The following is a 20947-nucleotide window of genomic DNA, read 5'->3' on the forward strand; positions in this document are numbered from 1 at the left end:
GGCGCAGCTGTGGTCATTCGGTTTTTGATATACAAAAGTGAAATAGGTGTATTTATGCTGTTCAATTGCACAGATCACTTCATATATCTTCTTAAAGAAACTGCCTGTAGTTTGAAAAGTTGGAATCATATTTCTGTCATGCTGCTTTGTTGACTCCAACCACCTCGCGGGTATTCAGCCAATCAGCAGCCGCCACTGACCAATTTATAGAGGATCTTACTGTGGCAAAGAGAGAATTAGATCATCAAAGGGCAAAGATGACATTGTTAGCCATGTCCTATGAGGAGTTCCTGGAAAGGATCTTATTATAGAACATAGAAGGATGTCTCTGTCTGATGCTGATGCTGATACTGTCAAACTGTGCCTTTTCAATTATGTAGAGTGATAATTACAGGTACGCAATTACATGCTGAACAAAGATTTACAGTAGTTATCTGTAGTTAAACAAATCGATACAATATGCAGGGATATGTGCGCATGATGTATAAACGGATAGTCGTGTCATCCTCCTCTTGACATTCAAGTCCTGATCCAAATAAGATCTTGCAACCATGAACCAGCTTAACCATAACTATTGACATGTACAGTATCTATGAGTTTTGAACAGTCCTTTGATACATTTGCCTGATTTTGGACAATGACACGAGGACGGGCGGTTGTGTGCAGTCAACCCCTTGACATCTTTATCACTTCTTCAACCACAGTCCTAGCTCCCATCAAAATGCTGTTTTATAGATCTAACAGACTGCGAACAGGCCGTCTCATTGGAATCCATTAGAGCCAAGCGTTATAAGGACTAATTAAAAGGATGACGCCTTTGTTTGAAGTTTTACCACCTTTTTGCATTACCACTCTTTACCGATCTTTTCTTTCAAGTGTCCTTATTAATCAGTCGGAAACACTTTGGTTTGTCACAGAGAGTGCTAACCTCCTTGTTCAGTCAGTGTCAGTCCATATGTAGAGCTGTGACGTGAGCAGGGTTAGGATCACTTATGGGGCTTTTCCACTGTAGGGCCGTGAATTACACGCTTCCTATTTATTTGCCATTTGCTCATGGCCAGCTTGACTCCTTGAACCAAGTGAGATATTCAGTGATAGCACCCCTGGCTGAGCCATAGGCTACACATCCATCCCACAAGTCCTTCAACCAACCGCATCCTTCCACCACCATTTCTTCTTCTTCACACCAATCCTTTCTTTATTTCGTCACCCACTATAAAGTTGCATCATATTCAAGACTGGGATGCTGTCATACGTTCATAGTGTCGTGGATACAGATGACTGCTTGGAAATCGGTTGGAGAAACAGACATAATGTATGTGTTATTTATATATATATATATATATATATATATATATATATATATATATATATATATATATATATATATATATATATATATATATATATATATATGAAGGTATAGATGGTAAATGATATATCATGATAATAACCAGTTATATTTCCTTTTTTCGCCATGGCTGTGTACGGTATATGTTTGGATAGTTCTGAAGGTTTATTCCATGCGGTTTTACAAATGAGAAACATTAGACAAACATGATCAAGTTATAGTTTACTGTACGTCTCCCCAAGGTATTAAAAATGAATTAGATATTACATTCTGTGGTCTGCTCCCCAACGTTTGTCTCCTAGTTATAGAATGGTGCCCCTGTTGCTTGGCAACTGATTGTGATTGCCTGTGAAGTATCCATTTGAGTGCCATTATCCTGACGAGAGCCATGTGTGGTAGGGTCACGTACTAACACACACACACACACACACACACACACACACACACACACACACACACACACACACACACACACACGCACCTACCCTTGGGCAGAACAGAACGGCAGATGAATGCTGTACAATGTGCATAGGCCATTGTGGACCAGCTGTTTTGGAAAGCATTCAGAGCACCATGCACCTTCATTAGCATAAGATAAATGTTGTAGAGGATCACCATTCCCTTTCAGGATCATGGCCCTTTTCTGCCCCAGCACTCTGAGTGCTCACTCCTTAGTGTCAGCACCATAAAAACATATTTGGTCTCATCTGCTAATCAACTAGTAGGATGTATAAATCTATAGGGTCGACTTTGTCCAAAAATAGATGTACCAGTCCCGGATTGCCCCTTTAAAAGAGTTGCTATCAGAGATACAAGAGTCGCCCTCATTACAGAGCATTGTACTGATCCTCACCACAGAGAACAGGTAGAGATAGACAACAAAAGAATCTGCCTCTGCCTGTTAATTACTTTAGTGATTAAGTAAACACTGCACAGCTCAATTATTGAAATGACAAAAAATTTGCTGTGGTTTCTGTCGGTGTTAACGTGGTGAGCTGAAAGGTTAGCTCATTATGATGTCTGTGGAAAGCAAAAGCTCTGAAAACACAATTATCTTTTCCTGCGTGGCAATGATGTTGCCACTGATGCCATTCCAAATATAAATACAGTGCAATGCTGTGAACGTTTTCTCACAAACAACATCCTCGTAAAAAAAATCTAAAGTGAAGTTTGTTTGCAAAAGTCAAACGCTGTAAACAAACACGAATCAAGGTGAAACCTCTTTTAGATTAGAAAAATAGGAAGAAAACATTGCTAATTGGAAATACAAAAAAAATGTAAAATATATAATACTTTTTTTATTCATGTGTTTCTTCTGTTGTGGTGGTAACCCCTCTTTTGTACTACATGTTAGGTGTTAGTACAACTAGATTATGTATAACAACTAGGGTTGCACATTTTGGGGAAAATTCAGAAGTGGAAACTTTCTGTGGGAATTAACAGGAATTTATGGGAATTAACGGGAATATATGCACATTAATATTAATACCATTTAAATGTAGATGTTTTTTGCATTGGATATATTTACCATTTCATATGGAGACCGAAACATAAACCTTTTTCTTTATCATAAGTAAACACAATTGCAAATGATTAAATCCTTCCAATATAAATAAAAGTATTTAGTTATGAATTGAACTTTAATTAAATGAGTTGACTCTTCACATGGATTAATTCACTGAACAACAAAAGAAAGGGAATATTGAATGACCCCCCAATGATCCATCGCATCTCTCCAAAAATCTGTAAAATGATAGTCTAGAAACTAAAGCTTTTGTTGTCTTCCTATCAGGCTTCCATGTCTTCTCCCTCGACCTCCTCAATGTCCACCTCTTGAACATCAATGTCCACCTCTTGTCTCTGAGGCTTCATCTTCACTGTCACTTTCCAACCTTGTTGAGGATGGCTCGTTGACAGGCTTAAAAAGCCTGAAATTTGCCCGGATGGCCACCAATTTTTCAACCCTTGTATTGGTCAGCCTGTTGTGTGCTCTGGTGTGTGTGTTCCCAAACAAGGACCAGTTGCACTCGGATGCGGCTGATGTTGGTGGGATTTGGAGGAGGATGGAGGTAACAGGGGAAAGAGCCTCAGATCCACAAAGTCCCTTCCACCAGGTGGCTGATGAGATGCACGACTGCCATATTGCATCTACATCCCAAAGCCCTTGCTTCGATTTGTACTTCGCCAGACTGCCAAGAACCTTGCCCTCATCCAGGGCAAGGTGGCGAGACATGGTAGTGATGACACCATAGGCCTGGTTGATTTCTGCACCAGACAGGATGCTCTTGCCAGCATACTTGGGGTCCAACAGGTATGCTGCGGCGTGTATGTGCTTCAGGCAGAAGTCTTCACACTTTTTGATGTATTTCAGAACTGTAGTTTCCTCTGCCTGGAGCAACAGTGAAGTGGGCAGGGCAGTACAGATTTCTTCTCTTACATCTGCAAGCAGAGTTTGAACATGGCATTGTCTCCCTCAATCTGTGCAATGGCTACTGCTATAGGTTTCTGGAGTTTCAGGCTGCTTACAACTCCCTCCCAAAATACATCATCCAGGATCCTCTTGATGGGGCTGTCCATATCGGCAGACTGTAATATGGCAATTTTTTGGAGAGATTCCTTCCCCTCCAGGAGACTGTCAAACATGATGACAACACCACCCCAACTGGTGTTGCTGGGCAGCTTCAATGTGGTGCTCTTATTCTTCTCACTTTGCTTGGTGAGGTAGATTGCTGCTATAACTTCATGACCCTTCATGACCCACATACCTAACCATTTCCTTAGCTCTATTGTTGAGTGTATCCATTATTTTCAGTGCCATGATGTCCTTGAGTAGCAGATTCAATGCATGAGCAGCACAGCCAATGGGTGTGATGTGAGGGGAGGACTCCTCCACTTTAGACCAAGCAGCCTTCATGTTCACAGCATTGTCTGTCACCAGTGAAAATACCTTCTGTGGTCCAAGGTCATTGATGATTGCCTTCAGGTCATCTGCAATGTAAAGACCGGTGTGTCTGTGCTCTTGTAAAATGCTGGTTGAGGGGTGGAGATTATGTGGTTAATTATTCCTTGCCCACGAACATTCGACCACCCATCAGAGATGATTGCAATATAGTCTGCTGTCTCTATGATTTGCTTGACCTTCACTTGCACTCTGTTGAACTCTGCATCCAGCAAATGAGTAGATAAAGCATGTCTGGTTGGAGGGGTGTATCCTGTGCAAAGAACATTCAGAAATCTCGTCCGATACACATTGCCTGTGAGCATCAGAGATGAACCAGTTGCATACACAGCTTGAGCAAGACATTCATCAGCATTTCTCTGACTACGTTCCTCCATTGAGTCAAAAAATAAACTTCTGATTCCAGGAGGATCATGAGCTGTTGCTATCAATAAGGTGTTTGATTCATAATTTTCACCTTGAATAGAGAGGGACTTTTGTCAGAGGTTGCTTGTTGTGAGCGCTGAGGGAACTTTATGCACTTCGCCAGATGATTCTGCACCTTTGTTGCATTCTTCACAAATGATTTGGCACAGTATTTGCAAATGTACACAGGTTTTCCTTCTACGTTAGCTGCAGTGAAATGTCTCCACACATCAGATAGTGCCCGTGGCATTTTCCTGTAAAGATTAGAAAAATAATAGTAAAAAAAATAAAGAAATACAATTCCATGTACAGATAAATAGTTAAGCAGTTAGATTAAACAACTCCTTTGTAAGATAAATAAAAAATGAAACATGTATGGAAACAGGTGAATTAACACTCCTCAGTTAGCAGGCTCAAGCAGGCTAAACCACACATGGTAGCAAAAACGAACTAGCAGAAATTGTTAACAAGTTAGAAATGATTTAGGCTGCTATTTACTAGTTTAACAACAAATCATGTATGTCATGTAAATATATTCACTCCACCCAGTATTGTAATCAAATCTTACCAGAAAGCATGTAGTCCTTGGCTTAGACAGTGTAGTAGTGTGGGCTCAATAGCATCTCATTAGTGTGCAAGATGTTGAGAATCAGCTGTACATGTGATAGAAGAGTGCACTCCACTGTGCATGCAGAGGGTTGCAATTCCATTGAATTGGGGATAGTTGTTATATGTTATAAGCTAACTTCTTTGTTGAATTTAAATTCCCGGGCTTAACTTCCCATGGAAAAATTCTGGAAATTTACTGGAAAGTTTACGATATTGATATTTTCTAAAGATCACCACATTTAGTAAAATGTAATGGTATATAATTGTCTTGTTATTCAAAACTATACTACAATGTCAGTGATCTCTGCATATTTCCGGTTGATCATTAGTATGACATTCTGTGAGAAGGAAGGCACTATAATTCTTCACCATTCTCACAATCAGTGGTGTGTATTCATGGATGCCAAGGGCCAGGATTCACCCCAAAAACTGAACAATAAATACATTAAATAACTTATTTAGTCTCTCTGTGTTTCATAATCTTCTTTCAATTTGCAAGAGGCTCAAAGTATCTCACCGGAGAAAACATCAGAGCGAGCAAAACGGTGCCCCGCTGTCTCTGAAGGCCTGATGACCTGATGCTGACTGGTTCAAAAGAGTGGGACATTTTTGCCGCCCGTAGCATTGAATGCAAGAGAAGCCAGCGAGCATCTGGTCTCCCTTGATTAAAAAAGTAACATAATCGCCAATCAGCATTGAGCTAAACTGAGCGAGCTCAACAGTGAAGGGTTCTGGTGCACCAAAAAAAAGTGTCAAGAGAAGCCCGTTTGGATTTGGCATCACTCCTATCAAATCGCATCGAGAGCATACGTCATTGAACAGAAACAACTTGAATTGTTGCATCTCGTTGTGTTGTTGTCCTCCATTGGCTAGCTAGCTAGCTAAAATTGCCCCTTTCTTAAATTGGCCATGGATGGAGATAGGGATTTGGACTTGTGGCAAGCATTTTAGCCAGGTAGCCTAGGACAACAAAACATAAAAGTGTGTACTGTATGACAGAGTGATTGACCGTTTCGTCAACATGAAAGAGAGGAGGATGTCATTGGCGTTTCTCTACAAGTAGGGTGAGTCAACATGTTATTTCTACTTGCACGAACACGAACACACACACACACACACACACACACACACACACACACACAGAGAAATCAGAAACATGGACAGCCACATCAGATTTAACTTACGTTGATTGGACTAAATAGTTTTTGGTATCTTTTCATTGTTTTTTATTTTTTTATTTCACCTTTATTTAACCAGGTAGGATAGTTGAGAACAAGTTCTCATTTGCAACTGCGACCTGGCCAAGATAAAGCAAAGCAGTGTGACACAGACAACAACACAGAGTTACACATGGAGTAAACAATAAACAAGCCAATAACACAATAAACAAGTAAATGACACAGTAGAAAAAAAAGAAAGTCTATATACAGTGTGTGCAAAAGGCATGAGGAGGTAGGCAATAAATAGGCCATAGGAGCGAATAAATATAATTTAGCAGATTAACACTGGAGTGATAAATGAGCCGATGATGATGTGCAAGTAGAGATACTGGTGTGCAAAAGAGCAGAAAAGTAAATAAAATAAAAACAGTATGGGGATGAGGTAGGTAAATTGGGTGGGCTATTTACCGATGGACTATGTACAGCTGCAGCAATCGGTTAGCTGCTCAGACAGTTGATGTTTAAAGTTGGTGAGGGAAATAAAAGTCTCCAACTTCAGCGATTTTTACAATTCGTTCCAGTCGCTGGCAGAAATCTTTTCATTGTATTAGACTAAGCATAGGTGATTTGATGTTGAAATGTTGATGTTGAAATGGTGCTGGATTAGTGCAGGCAGCTCCTGTTTTCTTTGCGACTAGCGGTAACTCTTTGTGGTTTTAAGTCAGTCGTTTTTTAGTGTTCCTAAATTGTCAGAAACATTAACACGCTTTTAGGTCATGGCTGTAGGTCATGTACAGTTGAAGTCAAAGTTTATATACACTTAGGTTGGAGTCATTAAAACTTGTTTTTTAACCACTCCACAAATTTCTTATTAACAAACTATAGTTTTGACAAGTCGGTTAGGACATCCATTTTGTGCATGACACAAGTAATTTTTCCAACAATTGTTTACAGACCAGATTATTTCACTTATAATTCACTGTATCACAATTCCAGTGGGTCAAAGGTTTACATGACTGTGCCTTCAAACAGCTTGGAAAATTCCAGAAAATTATGTCATGGCTTTAGAAGCTTCTGATAGGCTATTTGAAGGTGTACGTGTGGATGTATTTCAAGGCCTACCTTCAAACTCAGTGCCTCTTTGCTTGACATCATGGGAAAATCAAAAGAAATCATCAAAGACCTCAGAAGAAAAATTGTAGACCTCCACACGTCTGGTTCATCCTTAGGAGCAATTTCCAAACGCCTGAAGGTACCACGTTCATCTGTACAAACAATAGTACGCAAGTATAAACACCATGGGACCACACAGCCGTCATACCTCTCAGGAAGGAGACGTGTTCTGTCTCCTAGAGAGGAACGCACTTTGTTGCAAAAAGTGAAAATCAATCCCAGAGGAATGCTGGAGGAAACAGGTACAAAACAGTAAAACTAGTCCTATATCGACATAACCTGAAAGGCCGCTCAGCAAGGAAGAAGCCACTGCTCCAAAACCGACATAATAAAGCCAGACTATGATTTGCAACTGCACATGGGGACAGAGATCGTACCTTTTGGAGAAATGTCCTCTGGTCTGATGAAACAAAAATAGAACTGTTTGGCCATAATGACCATCGTTATGTTTGGAGGAAAAAGGGGGATGCTTGCAAGCCGAAGAACACCATCCCAACCGTGAAGCAGGGGGTGGCAGCATCATGTTGTGGGGGTGCTTTGCTGCAGGGGGGACTGGTGCACTTCACAAAATAGATGGCATCATAAGGCAGGAAAATGATGTGGATATATTGACGCAACATCTCAAGACATCAGTCAGGAAGTTAAAGCTTGGTCGCAAATGGGTCTTTCAAATGGAGACCCCAAGCATACTTCCAAAGTTGTGGCAAAATGGCTTAAGGACAACAAAGTCAAGGTATTGGAGTGGCCATCACAAAGCCCTGACCTCAATCCTAAAGAACATTTGTGGGCAGAACTGAAAAAGCGTGTGCGAGCAGGGAGACCTACAAACCTGCCTCAGTTACACCAGCTCTGTCAGTAGGAATGGGCCAAAATTCCCCCAACTTATTGTGGGAAGCTTGTGGAAGGCTACCCGAAACGTTTGACCCATGTTAAACAATTTAAAGGCAATGCTACCAAATACTAATTGAGTGGATGTAACTTCTGACCCACTGGGAATGTGATGAAAGAAATAAAAGCTGACATCAACAATTTTCTCTACTAATATTCAGACATATCACTTTCTTAAAATTAGGTGGTGATCCTAACTGACCTAAAAACAGGGAATTTTTACTAGGATTAAATGTCAGGAATTGTGAAAAACTGAGTTGAAATGTATTTGGCTTAGGTGTATGTAATCTTCCAACTTCAACTGTAACTGTTTAAATGCAATATGTTTCGTGGACTTTACTGGACAGAGGTTGTTCTCTAGTGTTGTGATAAAACAGAGTTGCGGTTGAATTTATTCTGCCACTGTGTCTTCTTTTTGTCTCGGCCTATAAATCACGGTCACAAGGTATATGAACGAACAGTTTATAAAGCAAACAATGCAATTATCTCAACACTATTATCTTTTCTGGCTTCCCCAGTGATTTTTACCCACGTACCACAACTGCTCACAACACACCCTATGAGCCCTGGTCAAAAGTAGTACACTATATAGGTAATAGGTAGCAATTTTGGACGCATACAAAAGTTCCAGTACAGAACATTTTTATACAAACCTTCTTCACAGTTAGAACTTAAACGTCCCTCCCTCTGTGGCCGCCATTTTTAATTAGCACACTGTGGACTAGAGCCTACCAGAGCCAGTGTAGAGTAGAGTTACTGAGAGACTGCACTGGGGTGGTGTGGGCATGCCAGCAGTACTCAAAGAGCTGCAAAATAGTCTCTAATAAAGTGTGAACATACAGCTATTACGGTAACGATGAGAAACTTAACAGTCCTAAAATAAAACTATAATTAAATATAGTGCACAAGTCAAATGATTCAAAAAGAGCCTGTTCTCTTTGTCGACTCTAGGTGTGAGAGTGAGAGCTGGTCAAGAATACAGTACATTAGAGTGTCGTAAATGTCAGATTCAGGTGTTAAATATCTCAAATGCTTGTTAATGAGTACAGTAAACTGCATAAGATTAGTTTCGTATGCATACAGTATACGTACTTGTTTAGCTAAGTGAGTGAGCACTCCATACCATGGTTATTCCCTGTAAACTGAGGTGCAAGTACAGTATGGTAACAGTTAGGAATTAATTGATTTTGTTCCAGTAATTAGTATTCACAAACAATTATTTACTTTCTTTACTGGCCATGGACACCCACACATTATACCCCATGGTACCAATTATTTCCCAGCTCATTAATAGAAGAATAATTTCTAGCTTTCATACGAGACATTCTCTTTTAATGCATGCGTCCAATTCTAGGGTTGTAAAATTATGTTAACTTTACCAAAATCCACAGGTTTTCCAGAAATACTGGTTAGAGGATTCTGGATTTCCTGCTTATTCCCTCCTGATTCCAGGAATATTCCAACTGGTAATTCTGGAAAACCTAGGAATTTTGGGAAGGTTACCGGAATTTTGCAACTCTATTCAATACACCAGTATCCCTGACACTTTCAATAAATCGCATCCATTAATTTGTAAGTTAGCAATATGAACTGTGGTAGATTTAGTCTAGACTAGAACCTTCGGCTTGCAATTGTGTGTTTTGTGAACATTTATCTGTACTGTACTGTATACCGTTCTGAGGGCTACAAGAATAGCAATAGCTGCAGCAAAAGCTCTTCTATGGCCGCCAGTCAGTGTGTGTGTGTGTGCGTGTGCGTGTGCGTGCGCAGAGTGAGGCAGAGAAACAAAAGCATGGTCGTCTAACAGTATTGACCAGTGGTTGTCTGTCACACCACAGCCAGCTACAGCCTGCAGAATGCACTGTGAGAAACAGTTTGGAGTGGTAGACATGTGAGAAACCGGTGCTCATACCACACAGGGATAATACTCTGGCTGGAGACTAGAGGCTCATTGACAGAAATGCACAATTTTGGTTTTACAATAAGATCAGAAGTAGGCTGCATGGATATGGGCCTAGAGCAGAAGTAGGCTGCATGGATATGGGACTAGAGCAGAAGTAGGCTGCATGGATATGGGCCTAGAGCAGAAGTAGGCTGCATGGATATGGGCCTAGGTCAGAAGTAGGCTGCATGGATATGGGCCTAGGTCAGAAGTAGGCTGCATGGATATGGGACTAGAGCAGAAGTAGGCTACATGGATATGGGACTAGAGCAGAAGTAGGCTGCATGGATATGGGCCTAGAGCAGAAGTAGGCTGCATGGATATGGGCCTAGGTCAGAAGTAGGCTGCATGGATATGGGCCTAGGTCAGAAGTAGACTGCATGGATATGGGCCCAGGTCAGAAGTAGGCTGCATGGATATGGGCCTAGGTCAGAAGTAGACTGCATGGATATGGGCCCAGGTCAGAAGTAGGCTGCATGGATATGGGCCTAGGTCAGAAGTAGACTGCATGGATATGGGCCTAGAGCAGAAGTAGGCTGCATGGATATGGGCCTAGTTCAGTAGGCTGCATGGATATGGGCCTAGTTCAGTAGGCTGCATGGATATGGGCCTAGGTCAGTAGACTGCATGGATATGGGCCTAGGTCAGAAGTAGGCTGCATGGATATGGGCCTAGGTCAGAAGTAGGCTGCATGGATATGGGCCTAGTTCAGTAGGCTGCATGGATATGGGCCTAGGTCAGAAGTAGGCTGCATGGAGGTTGTCTGCTAATTATTTACGTAAAATGTTCTGTTTGCTTTGAGTGTTCATGCGAAGTGGTGATTTAGCGTTTGAATAATCCATATTAATTAAGCAAAACTTCTTCTTAACAAAGTGTATTAGTTTACTCTTAGAACATAATGTTACTGAACTTAGTTTTTTATCAAAATTAAGCTTGAATTTCCTCTGTGAATTCTGCTACTTTTTAAAATTTCAATGTGACTTTAGGCATGGTCCAAGCAGTGTAATTTAAAAACGAATTTCCCATCATCTCACAATATTTTTGTCCAGCGCTGTTCTGGCTACACACTAATTGAAGCAAAACATACTTTCAAGGTTGACCTTTTTGTGTGGATAAGATGTTTAAAAATGTATGTGAAGAAACATAATACCATTTTCCTGTGAATCCGTGGTTAGCCTTGGAATTCATCTTTCATAGTTTGTAATTTCTCATGCATTCAACACTAAATGTAGCTGATGAATTTATGAAAACAACAAATTCACATCCCCACTAGCAACAAAGGACCAGAATATTCTTCTCTCAGTCCACCTCTGAAAGTATGCCGTTGTTTTACTACTGGAGTGTTTGGTACCCTGGTCCTCGCCATAAAGCATGTGTGAAATGCAATCAAACCCTGTCTGAAACTAATCCTGGACCTGCGTGAGTAGTGGGTCCAAGATCCAGGACCAGAGTACCAGGTATCGTGACGCTGATCACGCTGAACCTTTTTGCCCGTTGTAAACAATCTAGCTCGATAACATCATGTAGAATGTGTGTCTTGCGATTAGCAAGACATTTTGCTTTCACAAGACCTGAAAATAACCGTTTCAGGGTGTAACACCATTTTCAGGTCTTGTGAAAGCAAAATGTATTCGGTAGAATTCTCACAAACGCTCCGGGAAACCCGAACCAGGGTACCAAATGTGAAAACGCCCTAAGACACTTGTTGTTCAGCTGTAGCTGCTAGTGCTACTAATGTTTTTTACATGTTTCTCTGTTCATGTCATTTTATCAGGCACGTACGTATTACATTTTTAAATAAAGGTACCTGGCCATGAGAATACTTGCACTTTGAACTCGACTGAGACACTTATAGTATGGGGTCACCACTCAGACAGGAATCACTGACAATGTGGAGCTTTACAGTGAGGATGCTGCAGCCATCGGGGTGAAAGCAAAGAAGAGGTTGATGTTTCAGAACGGAAGGAAGGAAGGGCACCACAACGAGATTGTAATGTATAGCGTAGGCGTGAAAGGACAGAACGGCAGTTACAGCTTTATCGGGGATTCACACAGGCTGAAGCTCTTTCAGAGGCTATTTTCCCCTCAGCCAACGGGACCAAGCCACAGCTGCTTCTAGCAGTGTTAAAACATCAGCTAGCTACGACACTGACTGTGCCCATTGTTTGAGGGAAAAGATGGCCTTCAAATTGATGTTCTTTGTACATCGCACTTATCCATAAAAAACATATACATGTATAGCGGGAAAATAAGTGTTGAAAGGCCATCTTAGTTGAAAGTGCCTCATCAGTCTCCCTAGAGAGGCAATATAACTAGTAACTAATGCCTGTGGAATTCCTGTGCTTTTAAAGTAGCACATCTTCCCCATAGGGGGGTAAATGACAAGGATCAGTGTCTCTCTGCTTTTCTTTTGCTGGGAATGACATTCAGCAGATATATGTGCATCCGTTGTGTCAAGTAAATGAATAGCGTTCAATCAGGAATAAAGCCTTGGGTTCCGCTGCCATGACAACCCTGCTGTTACATTGGGGCTGCTGTCATGGTGACCTAAGAGTCAGTACCACATTTAGGCCTATGTCTGTATACATTTTTGTACAGACCTCATTAGAGGCTGACAGGGCAGAAATCTACTGCTATTAACTAGGAAGAGAACATTGTGATATACCTGTTCCTGGAGATGTTTGAATTTCAACTTGACCAACATATTACTGCATCGCTATTAAGGTGTATCATTCACCACAGGATTCAGTTGGAATGCTCCATACACCCAGTTAATATTAGATTTATAGTACAATTGTGAGAATGTTTTACTTAAAAAAATGTACAATCAGTTCAAACTAATAATATGTCATCCATTACAAACTACAATCAATAAATAGGAATTAGAGCTGAGCCTTCTCAATGTCAACAAAAATACAGATCCACAACACCACGACACTCTGACAACCTTTCCTCCTGCAATAATTACTCCATTAGTCCTACTGAGTGTTAGTGTTCATTTGCTGTCAGACACAGCGCCATGTGTGATCTGTATTGACTGAATGGAGCAGAGCAAAGGCTCATGGGGATTTAGAGCATGTGACTTAACAGATCAATTACTGTCTCATTTATTAGTGGATGGAGTCATTGCTGACAGACTATTACAGAGCTAAGCTAGCAAAACTACATGAGGCCTACACTGCAATACATCAGCTTTGATAGAGCTATATTCATTACCATGCTACTTGAAGTTTGCCCCCTTTTTGCCTTAGACAATATTTGGTAGGCATTATCATTGCTCATTCTCATAGATTTGTAAATTTTTTTATTAGGTCTTCTCCTCCTCTAGCTGTTTTTATTGCTTTCTTATCCTCAGGTGCTACCTTTTCTAAAACTAGGAATTATCTCTCAGAGTTATTACAATAATAATATTAGACAAATCAATTCAGTGTTACTAACGAGTTTTAATTGGATTAACAGACGAAAAATGACAATGTCAAACGTGTGTGTGTGTGTGTGTGTGCATACCTGCGGGAAGTAGGGGTGCTGAGGGTATTACAGCACCCCCTGAAAAATCAGAATAAAAAAAAAATATATATATATTTTTTTAAGTATTGCACTGGTCCTTTACTAGTCCTGTATTAGCAGACTGGTATATTCATCTGTAGCGCGGGCAATTTCTTTCTTTCTTCTTCTGCACCCCCTCCCTCCCCCAACCATTTTCTGACATGTGTGTGTGTGATGTGAGCTTAACTAGATGGTGAAATAGTGGGATTGGCTACATGTTGTTGTAACCAAGCTCAGCAGAGTAGATCAATAGCGGGTGATGCACAGCAGTGGTTCCCTCACCATAGTACACAGGTCAGTCAATATGTTGCTCTTTTCTTTGACATTGGATTGATAAGGGGGATGCTATTCCTAAAACTGTTTAGTAACCACGTACATCGTGTTTAGACATATAGTGCACGTTAGGGCTGGGCGATTATGGCCAAAATATCATATCACAATATTTTTTAGAATGTTTGACTGTATGACATATTTGAAGGCAATTTTACACTACCGTTCAAAAGTTTAGGGTCACTTAGAAATGTCCTTGTTTTTGAAAGAAAAACTTATTTTTTTGTCGATTTTTAAATAACATCAAATTGATCAGAAATACAGTGTAGACATTGTTAATGTTGTAAATGACTATTGTTGCTGGAAACGGTAGATAAAAAAAAAAATATATATCTACATAGGCGTACAGAGGCCCGTTATCAGCAACCATCACTCTTGTGTTCCAATGGCACGTTGTGTTAGCTAATCCAAGTTTATCATTTTAAAAGGATAATTGATCATTAGAAAACCTTTTTGCAATTTTGTTAGCACAGCTGAAAACGGTTGTGCTGATTAAAGAAGCAATAACACTGGCCTTCTTTAGACTAGTTGAGTATCTGGAGCATCAGCATTTGTGGGTTTGACTACAGGCTCAAAATGGCCAGAAACAAAGAGCTTTCTTCTGAAACTCGTCAGTCTACTCTTGTTCTGACAAAAAATGTGCTTTTCTTTCAAAAACAAGGAAATGTCTAAGTGACCCCAAACTTTTGAACGGTAGGTTATGTTTTTGAATAATAAAAGCTCTAAATATGCTTCATTAGTAGTGTATGATCCTATGGGGTGCTTTTCTGATTTGTTTTAAATTAAATTTCAAACCCGTTTGATACATTTTTGGGGGGGGGGGGGGGGGGGGGGCATTTTCATCAATTTCTGAATCTCCTGCACACTGTTATCATTTCCACACAGAGCCACATTTGTTTTTTTGTATTTGTATGCCTTAATTTAGTCAAAAGGTAACTTTTTCTTTATCAGAATAATTCTTCTCCTATATGACCATGTATTTTCAACATGATATCATAGGAAAACGTCATCCTGGCACGTTATTGCAAAAAGGGTAAATGGTCCCTTGTCGCTGACGTTTTTCTTAATACAGTCAATGAGAAAAGATGTGTCACAGGGTTGATGTATTTCTAATTTATCTCATGTCTGTCATTCGTTCTCTACCTCCTCTTTATCCCCTCATTCTCTTCTCTCTCCCCGTTATTTCACCCTCTCTACACTCTTCCCCTTCCTCACCCTTTCCGTCTCTCTCACCCCCTCCCTCACTATCCCCCTTCTCTATCCCTTCTCCCTCAATTCTCTCCCCTTTTCTTTCCCTCCCTCCACCTCCTCTCTTCTATCTCCCTCTCCCTCTAATCTCTCCCCATTCCTCCTTCATCCTCTCCCCTCCCTACTCTCTCAGCCATCCCTCCTTCACCCTCTCCCCTCTTTCCCCTTTCTCCCCCTCCCTCACTATCCCCCTTCTCTCTCCCTCCTCCTTTCCCTCCCTCTCTCCCTCCACCTCCTCTCATCTCTCACTCTCTCTCCCTCTACTCTCTCCCCATTCCTCCTTCACCCTCTCCCCCTCCCTACTCTCTCTCACCTCTCTTTCCCCTTTCTTCCCCTTGATAGTCTCTCCATTTTCTCTCTCTCCTCCCTCCTCATTCTCTATCCCTCCTTTCCCTGCCTCCCCCTCCTCTCATCTCTCCCTCTCTTCCACAGACAGGTTGACAGATAGGCAGGCACAGACAGGCTGACAGGCAGGCTGATAGACACAGACAGTTTCAAGTCAATCCTCTTCAGTATTAATTCTATAATTCATAGAAAGGCTCTTAGTTTCTAGAACTGTAAGACCATTGTGTCCAATCAAGGGCAAAAATGCTTTGGGTTGGTTGACTTCAAATTTTACATGTCGGGTTCCCCGGTCACTCATAAAAAAAATCTGTGAAGATTAAACCTTTTTAAACCTTCAAAACCAGCTCTATTACCCCAAATTAAGTCACTTCCTGTAATCGCAGGAAGCTGAAATTCAATGTACTGTATGTCCTCCCGGGGACACTCTTTAACGAGTTTCAAGCCTTTACGTTAAGAATTGACTGTTCCACAAAAGATGTAAGACGACATTGAATGTTCCTGAGTGGCCTAGTTACAGTTTTGACTTAAATCGGCTTGAAAATCTATGGCAAGACTTGAAAATGGCTGTCTAGCAATGATCAACAATCAACAGACAGAGCTTGAAGAATGTTTTAAAGTATAATGGGCAAATATTGTACAATCGAGGTGTGCAAAGCTCTTAGAGACTTACCCAGAAAGACTCACAGCTATAATCGCCTCCAAAGGTGCTTCTACAATGTATTGACTTAGGGGTGCAAATGCTTACAGTATGTCAATTAGATTTCTGTATTTCATTTTCAAGAAATCTGCTTCATTTCTAAAAACATGTCTTCACTTTGTCATTATAGGGGATTGTGTGTAGATGGGTGAGGAAGAAAAAGATTTAATCCATTTTTAATTAAAGCTGTATCACAACAAAATGTGGCATAAGTCAAGGGGTATGAATACTTTCTGAAGGCAGTGTATGCTAGCAAATGTTGTATACAAAAATACAATTAAACATCACGCACAATGTATGAACATATTACAATTGGAACAGGCCAACCATGATTCAACTTATCAAATCTAATGAGTTATGTCGTGTCTTTGGCTATGCCGGATTAAGTGATATGACATGCTATTCTATAAAATCCTTTCTCTGTAATTAATATTACCTGATTGAGCTAATCATGTAAATGTAATTAACTAGAGAGTCGGGGCACCACAAAATAATATTTATAGAGCTGTTATCTTCCGAATAAACTCTTAAAGACCTAGTAATATTTTACATCAATAGCAGTCAATATTAATCATCACCTTAATTCAGTCTCATCTGAAAGTTGTAAATTATTGGTTATCTTCACGAACCCTGGCTAACAAGTTGAATCAGCAATACAAAATTGGGTTTAATTATTTATTTACTAATATTTTAACTAATATTTTCACACAGAATTGCACATACACATAATTAATCATAACTTGATTACAAATTACGTCATAAAGGAAAACGTCCTTGGCGGGCAGAACAGATATGACAGCTTGTTACACAAAAGAAAAGGGGCTGGGTTTGAGTGAAAGAGCGGGAAGACTGAGGAACAAAGGAAGAAGCTGTGCTATCGTAAATACAGTATCTTATGCATTCTAAATTACCGCCCATTTGGAAAAGGAAAATGCAATAAATATTTACTCTGAGCTGCGCTTCGGTATGTTGGTGGTAGATGGAAGGCCGTGTTGCCAAACCGAGTCCTTTGTCCTTTGTCCTTTGAAGAATGTCTCTGGTGGTCAATTGGATACGTTGTAATAACGTTGTTGTGTGGTAGACGGGTTACTCTGTCTGTTCCTTCCTAACCCTCGTTTGCAGCTGCTGTTGCTAACTCAATGGCTAGGAGGTATCACTTCTGTAGTGAATAAGAGTTCAAAGTTCATACCATTCGCAACCAAAGCTCACGCTGATGTTGGCTTCGTTCTGTAGTTATTATCTGAACCATTCTGACATCGGATCGTCGTCCTCACATCCTCGGAACAAGAGGTTATATTGTCGTCAAAGCTTTGTATAGGAAGGGAGAGGAGGGCGTGTTTGAAAAGTTTTATAGCCCATGTCCCTTCACAGGGGCGGGCCACTGATTGAGCAGAGCCCTAACCTTATGAAAACCCAAATCTCACATTTTAGAAGCTAAAATCACATTTCATCCTATCACAAATTATTTCATATTCAAACATTTAAATTGAACAACAATTCCATGTGAATCCGATAACTCTGATGTGTAGACTTGTAGAGTTTATGTCATCTTATCATTGACATCATATTCATTAAGTACCACCGCATATGTTCAATTGGTCGGATTACCAGAATATAGTTCATTTCTCCCCACCTTCTGATGTTCCCAGAATCTCTATGTTAACCCTAAACCTAGCCTCAACCCTATCCCTAACCCTAGTTTCATATCAACTCCCGACTCAACCCTAAACCTAGCCTCAACCCTATCCCTAACCCTAGCTTAATTTTCACATCCCGGTTCAACCCTAAACCTAGCCTCAACCCTATCCCTAACCCTAGTTTCATATCAACTCCCGGCTCAACCCTAAACCTAGCCTCAACCCTATCCCTAACCCTAGTTTCATATCAACTCCCGGCTCAACTCTAAACCTAGCCTCAACCCTATCCCTAACCCTAGTTTCATATCATCTCCCGGCTCAACCCTAAACCTAGCCTCAATCCTATCCCTAACCCTAGTTTCATATCAACCTCCGGCTCAACTCTAAACCTAGCCTCAACCCTAACCCTAGTTTCATATCAACTCCCGGCTCAACTCTAAACCTAGCCTCAACCATATCCCTAACCCTAGCTTCATTTCTACATCCCGGCTCAAAATCATGTTGTGATCCTAATCATCCCCCATTGATGCAATGTATTCCCTTAGGCATCAACCCTGTGACACTCATCTTTTCCCATTGACTGGAATTTATTGACATAAGATTAATTTGATTGAAACTTATCTTTTCCCATTGACTGCAATGTATTGAGATAAAGTCAGCTACTGTGACATTTAACCTTTTTGATTAAACGTGCCAGGATGACGTTTTCAGGCTGATAATTGTCAGGTATTTTTTATGGATTTATTGGCAGTTCATACTTCCACCACAAGGGGATGTGTGCAGATTTCTAGGGTCCTTTTGGCACCTGCTCTGCTTGTTCGAGTTTTACTTTTCAATTATTACATTTAACAAAGCAAACATTGGAATACTGTTATGTAAGGAATAACATAAATCCAAACCGGTCCATGCATCAATACCGGTATAACAAAACACATTTTACCTCCCAGCCCTGGCATTGTGCTCGTTGACCTAAAGCACCACACCATAGTTTGACCTCAGACTTTAGATAGATTAGTGAAACAGACAGTTAAAAATCCAATGATGTTCTACAACAGAACATGGTGAAACAGACCATTCTCCTTTTACTGTTTCTAAATAGCATGGGTGCAACGTGACAGAATGTGCTGCTCTATCCGATGTTTCTATCTGAAACATTCTGAATGTTTAACCTCACTAAATACACCACAAGTTTGTTTTGTATCTTTGCTCTGGGCTGTTTTCTAGTATCCTGGGTCTTTAATTTAATGAAACACAATACATGTTCTAACTGCATTAAAATAGAGTAATTGGCCCCTAGTCTGCATCTGTTAATGTGGGCTCTTTTGCAACAGACTGTGTTGCCTGTTTGATTAAACACCTACCTTACATTTACCAGAGAAGAACAATTGTCAAGTCTGTGTCTAGGCTATAGGCTTCTGACTCTTGGTAAAGACAGTACAGTTGAAGTCGGCATACACCTTAGCCAAATACATGTCAACTCAGTTTTTCACAATACCTGACATTTTATCCTAGAAAATAATAATAATAATAGTAGAGAGAATTATTTATTTCAGTATTTCTTTCTTTAATCACATTCCCAGTGGGTCAGAAGTTTACATACACTTAATTAGTATTTGCTAGCATTGCCTTTAAATTGTTTAACTTGGGTCAAACGATTCGGGTAGCTTTCCACAAGCTTCCCACAATAAGTTAGGTGAATTTTGGCCCATTCCTCCTGACAGACCAGGTGTAACTGAGTCAGGTTTGTAGGCCTCCTTGCTCGCACACACTTTTTCAGTTCTGCCCACAAAATGTCTATAGGATTGAGGTCAGGGCTTTGTGATGGCCACTTCAATACCTTGACTTTGTTGTCCTTAAGCCATTTTGCCAGAACTTTGGAAGTTTGCGACCAAGCTTTCTTCCTGACTGATATCTTGAGATGTTGCTTCAATATATCCACAACCGCTTCACAGTTGGGATAGTGTTCTTCAGCTTGCAAGCCTCCCACTTGTCCTCCAAACATAACGATGGTCATTATGGCCGAACAGTTATATTTTTGTTTCATCAGACCAGAGAACATTTCTCCAAAAGGTACGATCTTTGTCCCAATATGCAGTTGCAAACCGTAGTCTGGCTTTTTTATGGCAGTTTTGGTGCAGTGGCTTCTTCCTTGCTGGGCGGCATTTCAGGTTATGTCGATATAGGACTTGTTTTACTGTGGATATAGATACTTATGTACCGGTTTCCTCCAGCATCTTCACAAGGTCCTTTGCGGTTGTTCTGGGATTGATTTGCACTTTTCGCACCAAAGTTTGTTCATCTCTAGGAGACAGAGTCTCTCTAGTCTCCTTCCTGAACAGTATGACGGCTGCGTGGTCCCATGGTGTTTATACTTGCGTACTATTGTTTGTACAGATGAACGTGGTACCTTCAGGCATTTGGAAATTGCTCCCAAGGATGAACCAGACTTGTGTAAGTCTACAATTTATTTTCTGAGGTCTGTTCTGATAACTTTTGATTTTCCCATGATGTCAAGCAAAGAGGCACTGAATTTGAAGGTAGGCCTTGAAATACATCCACAGGTACACCTCCAATTGACAAAAAAAAAGAAGCTCCTAAATCCATGACACAGTCAACTTAGTGTATGTAAACTTAGTGTATGTAAACTTCTGACCCAC

The 20947-nt window shown here is 40.5% G+C and overlaps 1 protein-coding gene across 2 annotated transcripts in view; it reads left to right on the forward strand.

The window, feature by feature from the left end:
- The window catches only part of prkd1 (protein kinase D1), a 117614-nt gene that overhangs the window by 74976 nt on the left and 21691 nt on the right, over positions 1 to 20947 (forward strand). The window lies entirely within an intron of this gene.

This window comes from Oncorhynchus mykiss, chromosome 19 (genome assembly GCF_013265735.2).
Source record: "Oncorhynchus mykiss isolate Arlee chromosome 19, USDA_OmykA_1.1, whole genome shotgun sequence".
NCBI classification, from domain to species: domain Eukaryota; kingdom Metazoa; phylum Chordata; class Actinopteri; order Salmoniformes; family Salmonidae; genus Oncorhynchus; species Oncorhynchus mykiss.